Below are 7,012 nucleotides of genomic sequence, written 5' to 3' on the forward strand. Positions count from 1 at the left end.
AGAAAATGTTTTGTTGAAAGTACAACATTGCACAGGTGTCTCATACTGCATGTTTTTTATTTGATCCTATTCCTTACAGATATGAAAATAACACTCTTACATTCTGAAGCCCTCAGAAAGACTTTCCTAATAAAGGAAAATCTGATCCCAGAGCAGCGATGCATACATTTAAAATGTGTCTTATCTTTAGGAGAACCTTAACTCATACATCAATAAAATAATAGAAAAAAAATGGTATGTTTCTGAGAGGACACAGACGATCCATACACCATTAATAGCCCAACCTACACCATGACGAATCCTTTGCTCTGTATCCATTCCATGACCTCTGAAGACAAGAGCTTTAGACCGTTTGAAGACATGGGAAAGGGTCGCAAATGGTTTCATGCTGCTCAGTCTAGAGCCTCATCTAGGCTTGAAAGAGTCGTCAGTAAGCAGGATCCTCTTAGGGAGCTGGTGAACCCTGTTCCCCGAATCAGATGACTCACTCTCACAGGTCCTTATGAAACCTGGTCTGGAGGGAGCACCCTATCAAATGTGTCTGTGTGTCTCTCTCAGGGCCCAATGCTTCTCCAGCTTAATGCTTTTACAATACCTGTATTGTCTGGTGATCTGAGCCTGAAAATATGAGCACAAAGACAATGACATAAAGATTGTGGTAAATGAGGTTCGCAATGCTGTCATAGTTGACCTCCCTACAGTTGAATGTATTTCAAGTGGACTCCTTTAGATAAAAAAAAAAATTAAACACTGTACCAGGGAAAATAACATTGAAAGGAAAACAATTACCTAACGAAATAAAAAGTGATATGTACACAGTGCTCTCATACTAAAATGCGACCATAAAAGGTGGTCTGGAAATACTGCAAATACACTTAGAACTTTTCAACTGGCTTCACTGGCAAGGCAGCACCCATAATGACAAAGAAGATTGGTGAATGTTGTCAAAGGGCTTTGGCCAATGTTTTAATGTGGAACAATAACTGTTATTACAGGGTAGTCTGTGAGGAAGTGATGGAAGAGCTCTATAACACAGTGTCTTATCCAACAGGGATAACCACTATCATAGGCATATTATGAAGGAAGCACTGTCTAAAAAGTCGTATTTACAATCTATCTAGATTAGTATGTTCATGACAAGGAGCAACAATGAAACAACTCCTCATACACTTTTGGGCTGGGAATCAATCCAATGTTGCTTTGTTGACAATACACCGTTTGAAGGCAACGTTCCTGTGTTTTGAAAGTGTTCAAGATTTAACTCTGTTGCAATGAACTTGATGGTGGTGTTTGCATAGCTCTACTGTAGAGTAATATGCAACACCTACATTGTAAAACATAACACTTGATTTAGAGTAAACTGGAGTCACTTTGCTTAGTGCTGACCCTGTTACACTTTCTCAGTGTAAGAAATGAACATCTGTATTGTTACAGTAAATCGTTTTTGGGTGTTGTTTTAACACTGTATGGTGTAAAACCAAATGTGCACATTTCCCACAGTGCCTTTTCTTTTCGAGAGAGTTGTAGAGTTACCATCCATGACTGTATTTGTTCGTGACAGAGACATGATTATCAGATTATCCTTTTAAAGGTCTGTGGCTTTCACCAAGTGAGTACCTAGGTGAATGCTATCATAAAAATGTAACTATGACAATACATCATCGGGCCTCATTTTACCCTTACCCAAAGTGCTATGTAATTCCGTCTGAAATCCAGCCAGTTAGGATATCCAACAATTGGAATTTTTATTCACCCGCAACCTGCATTTAGAATAACTGTCAGGGTTTGTGGATAAGAAGACTACTTAAACCACTTAAACTGGAACAACTATTTCATTAACGGGTGCAATGAATCTAACTAACTTGATTACTTTAGAAAAATGACTGTTATTTATCTTTGCTGCAAGATATTAACCAATCAATGTACATGCAAAAACACAGATATTAAAAACAATCCTAAAAAAATCAACCTGCAGTAGAGCACACTGGGAAATATGATAATGATGGGTGTGGTTTTGATGGGACCGTTTTACTTTCCAAAGTGTAACACAATAACTCTGGTTATTAACACCAACACTGGGGGTTATTTTACACCACTGAGTCTTACAGAGTGAATTTAACTCCTAAACAACACTAGAAATGATACACTGAAAAATGTACACTGGCCAATTTTCTGTGTAAAGACGTCTGTGGTTGCTCAATATAAACAGGGTAGAATTGAAATCTTGGATCTTAGTTCACTTTCCCATAGGCATCTATAAAGAAGTCAATGGAACTTCCAAAAACAATGGAAAGGCCATGGAAACGTGTGGGGGAAAGATGCCTTGGGGGACAGATCCAGAATCTCCTCATTTCTCCCCAACAAAATGAGCCTACATTCAGGCTGTTGTTATATGTGTATTTCACACTATGTTGAGGTAAAAACATGAGTACGGATGTCAATCCCAATATTCATGTCATCTTCACCAATCAACTGCATTACAGTTTAAAAAAACGACTTTGACTACCACCACCGGTTTCTCTAGGCTAGCTATGCTACCAGCTTAAACGAACCGGAGTTTGCATTTAGCAGTCATATTTTATAAACTGTAAAATGGACTACTTCTAAATATAATGCAGCAAAAACAGCCAAATATATCAAAATCGGACTTCAGTAACCACATTGTAGGCCTGTTACTATACATCAATCATGACGGATTTGAATAATATCCACTTTGTTAGATCAGATTTGTTCAATGTGTACCAATCCAGCGTCCTTCTTCTATCCCCAGAGTCTGCGTTCCATTGACCTCTTTACCGCATCTATCTGATTTGATATAAGATCTCTCACATAATTTCTGCCTTTCCTATGCACTTTTCAGTAGTTGGCATTGCCTTATGCAGATCGGTGAAGGGCTTTGCAGGCGTGGTTCCGTTGTGCGCGCATTAGAACACTTGCTGGCCAACAGATTTTCTCATTGAGTTTTCATTCAATATATTATTCTAGAAATTCTAAATGAACTTCGTAGGTTTGGCGCTATACTGTCATTTGCGCATGGCTACAGAAGCCTATAACTTGGGTCTCTACATTTCATCTCAAATTATAAAGCCAGCATTTCATACATTTCATTGTGGAAAAGGTGACGTGCTTAAGTTTGCTGTCATATGACTGGTTTCACATTTGTCTCCAGCGATCACAAGGTGAAATAGATCTAAAACAATTGTATTTTATATTTACAATCCCCTTATTCAAACGACTTTTACCTTCCACTGGGCACATACTGGTTGAATCTACATTTCAGTTCAATGAAATTAGGTTGAACCGACGTGGAATAGACGTTGAATTACGTCTGTGCCATGTGGGCTAGCTCTTATCAATTTGTAAATTACAGTGCATGGAAAATGGTGTTATTTATATCGGAAAAAGGAAGTAGATGTTGCTCCACTTGGAACCGATAGGTTGCTGACCTTATTCATCGTTTCATAGTGCGTAAAGGTGGTGGAATTATGAGGTTCAAGGTCAGAATACGTGGTATCTGTAGACACACCTCTGCCACACCTTCATTTCGCTGATCTCCACCCCAAATGAATAGCGGGTGAATAGCATGCTATTCTCATGCTTAAATTCAAGATCAGAATACGCATAGAGAGAAAAGTTAATTTACGCTAATTTAACTCGGGCTGGAATTCCCACATACTGCACTAGCTGAGAAATTAGTGTCACTTTAATAGGATGGTCACCTATAGATGGTACATAGATGCTCAAACTAAGAAGAAATGATCAACTACAACTCTGTTGACATGCAACAAGTTTGCCTGGGATCAAGGTTATGGCTAGGGTTGTTGAGCCAGGGTGTGGACATAAAGCTAGAGGTTGGGGTTAGAGTTAGGGCTGGTCGATAGTTAGTTGAATAGTTTGTTGATTTTAAACCATCTGTAGTGGAATAACCAAATATATAAAAGTGTTACTGAGAATATTCTTCATTATACTGCCATGATCCTTACATAAAAACAACAATAATAGACAGTTTTTAAAAAACAGTAAAGCATTGAGTCACACCACCACAGTCAGGCAACTGTCATGTCACGGATCTTAACCTTTAATGGGTGAACCTGCTGCAGGTTGTAATTCAAAGGATCTCTCCACGTTCCATGAGAGAGAAACAGGAAGGTATGGGTTACTATGATGCAACATAATGTGGAGTGGGAGGGATGGAGATAAGTCTGGCTAAAAACAGCAGCAACAGAGGAAATTCCATGTGGTTTGGTATAGAGAGAACCAGTCGCCCACAAAATGTGACCCCGATGGGAAGTAGGTGTTGCAATCACTTTTTTTGTTTTTGAGAAACACATGACATCACTGTCTAGAACCTCCTGGCCAGCCTCAGTCCCAGTTCCTTCCTTCTCCTTGCTCACCATCTTATCACGCCAGCCACAGTGGGAAACTGGAAAACTGATATTCCCCATCCAGACTGGGATTATTCACCTCCACTGGCTAAAGGAACATAAATGTTATCCTGGAGTCCCTTACAGAGAAAATACAACATCAAAATAAAGCAAGAAATGCATAACTGCTACTTATTTCCAGAACAACATCTGTTTGTAATTGAAATGAAGGTCTTGGCGACTGGACTGAGATCATGTACTGAGTGAGTGAGCCTGTTGTTCAGGTCCTGTTTGGCTGAAGAAGCACAGCTTCTCCACTCTGTAACCATGGCACTCCTGTGTGTGGTGTGGCTTCTTTTGGAACTCTCGCTGCTATGCTTTCAGAAAAGCATTGACCCCACATCACCCATTTGTCCATTGTCTCTATAATTCATAGATTCATTACTTCATGGAGACAAACATATCTGCTGGGCTGGGATCGCCCCATTCCATCTCTATCTCTAACCTCCTCCTCTCGGCTTTGAGGCCAGGACAGACTCTAACACCAGAGAAAGAGCTGATGGATGCCTGAAATGAACTGAGAACAGAGACAAGAACCCCTTTTTAAAGACTCTGGTGTGGTAACAATGTTATATGATAAACCTGCTGTCAGTAAAGCAGCTTTGGCAGGAAGTGGTGCTCCCCCAGTTCCAGCCCCCCTCTACTAGACAGGAAACAGTGGGGATGGAAAAGCCATCAGAGTCCACCTCATCCCCCTCTCTCCTCCTCCTTTCCCTGTACACCAAACGTATCCTACTCGAAGAGGAACATGAACAACACAAACCACACGAGTGACAGGTCTACTCAGCCAAGACAAAACACCCATCCACCTCAGAATTCTTTTTACATATTGTCATAGAACAAAATCATTATGAGGGTAAAGGGGTTTAAAGTAAATACTGAACTACTGAAAACTGATTAGAGTAACAACAACTGTTATCTGGACAGTTGGACAGTCAGGCAGCTCTATTGGCAAAAGTACAAAAATGTTCTGAACCATTACAGAATAATGAATCGGATGAATCACTCTAGTCTTGGCCAGTGATTTACCATCTTTCAGACAGCCGTTCTGTTAGCTCCACAGTGCAGACACACAGAGATTCTGTCACCCCCTTCTCTACCACTCTCCCTCTCTTCACTCCATCCATTTGCTCTTTACTGGAACAATGATCATCCTAAACTCTGCTCATGTATGCAGAAAAGAGGGAAGGTAGTACACAGTATGTTTCTTTAGTGTTTCTTAAGTATTGTGTTTTGTGTAAATTTATACCACTATCATACGCTGATGGTTTTGGACTGCAGGTTGAAACACGAAAAAGTAAAGTATTACTGCCACCTTGTGGTTAAAGGCTACTCTCACCTGTGCTTGCACATTCACCCATTTTTATTTAACTGCAGGACCAAAAAGTACTGTGGGGGGAACACTCACCTATGCTTTATTTACTACAAATTCCTCAATTTATATAGAGACCAACTAAAGAATCTCTTTAAAAATTATCCCCAATAATGTAAATCAAAAAATCTAAATGTGAAATGGCCTGTTGACTGTGTGTTAGTGGAAATACGTGCGGATTGTGTGGCTGTGCCACAGGGTGTCACTGTGAGGCAGTAGATGGCCGCCACATGTATGCATCACCATTGGAGCTAACCACACAGCTAATGACAAATGAATAGTGAGATGAAATCCATCAGTCAGGCAAAAAGCTGTTTCCAGATATGCAGAGCTCACATGGAGCTTTTAATGAAACAAAGGACAGGATGAGAGGAAAACACAGAGCCAGAGCCTCCAGAAGCCCACTCAAATGAATGGCTCCATCAGAGCCAGCAGCCTCACATTAAGCCACGATAGCTTTCTAAAGGGTGGGCTGATCCAAGGCGTTTCCTACTAGGAATAGGTGATGACGTTGTGTCTTTAAATCCTCACTCTGTGAGGTTGTTTACCCCCAGCAGTAAAACAAAACCATTCATGTTACTGATCAAATGGCCATTATCACACATTTCTCACCCCAAGAAAAGACAATAAAGAGTAGGAGTGGAAAGAGCCATTGACGACGTGCTAAACAAGCATCAACTATCTGACTCAATGTGTGTGTGCTTGAGTGTGTGTTTGTTCCTCCAGGTGTGGCGTGCCTAGCTAACCCCCAGTAATCAGTGTAATTTGCTGGTCATAGTCCAGGCTTGTGACAGGCAGCACTAAGCAGAACAGACCCTTTGCTGCATACCATAAGTAATAGTCACACAGGCAAAAGACAATCACTGGGTAACGGCCGATTCGCTTCCCATTAGGACCTCTAAACGCCTCATTCCCACTTTGCCTAATTACCCAATTAAAAGCTTACTCTGCAGATTTCTCTCTCTCTCCTCTTCCCCTTTGGACTACGTGGTGTCATGCTTAGCAATGCCATTTGGAAATAACAGAGGACATGAGGACAATCAGGTTTGGTTTAGTATTCAATAAGAATCCGTTTATATTTTATGAAATTTTTAGATTGGTTCATTTGATGGTTTGATGGTTCATTTGGCTCTTTTGATGGAGACTGTTGAATGCGTGTGTCCAGCTCTAGTGTATTACAGCAAGAGTACATAATCAGTCTTTTAGCTAGTGTACA

This window comes from Oncorhynchus tshawytscha, linkage group LG12 (genome assembly GCF_018296145.1).
Source record: "Oncorhynchus tshawytscha isolate Ot180627B linkage group LG12, Otsh_v2.0, whole genome shotgun sequence".
Lineage (NCBI taxonomy): Eukaryota > Metazoa > Chordata > Actinopteri > Salmoniformes > Salmonidae > Oncorhynchus > Oncorhynchus tshawytscha.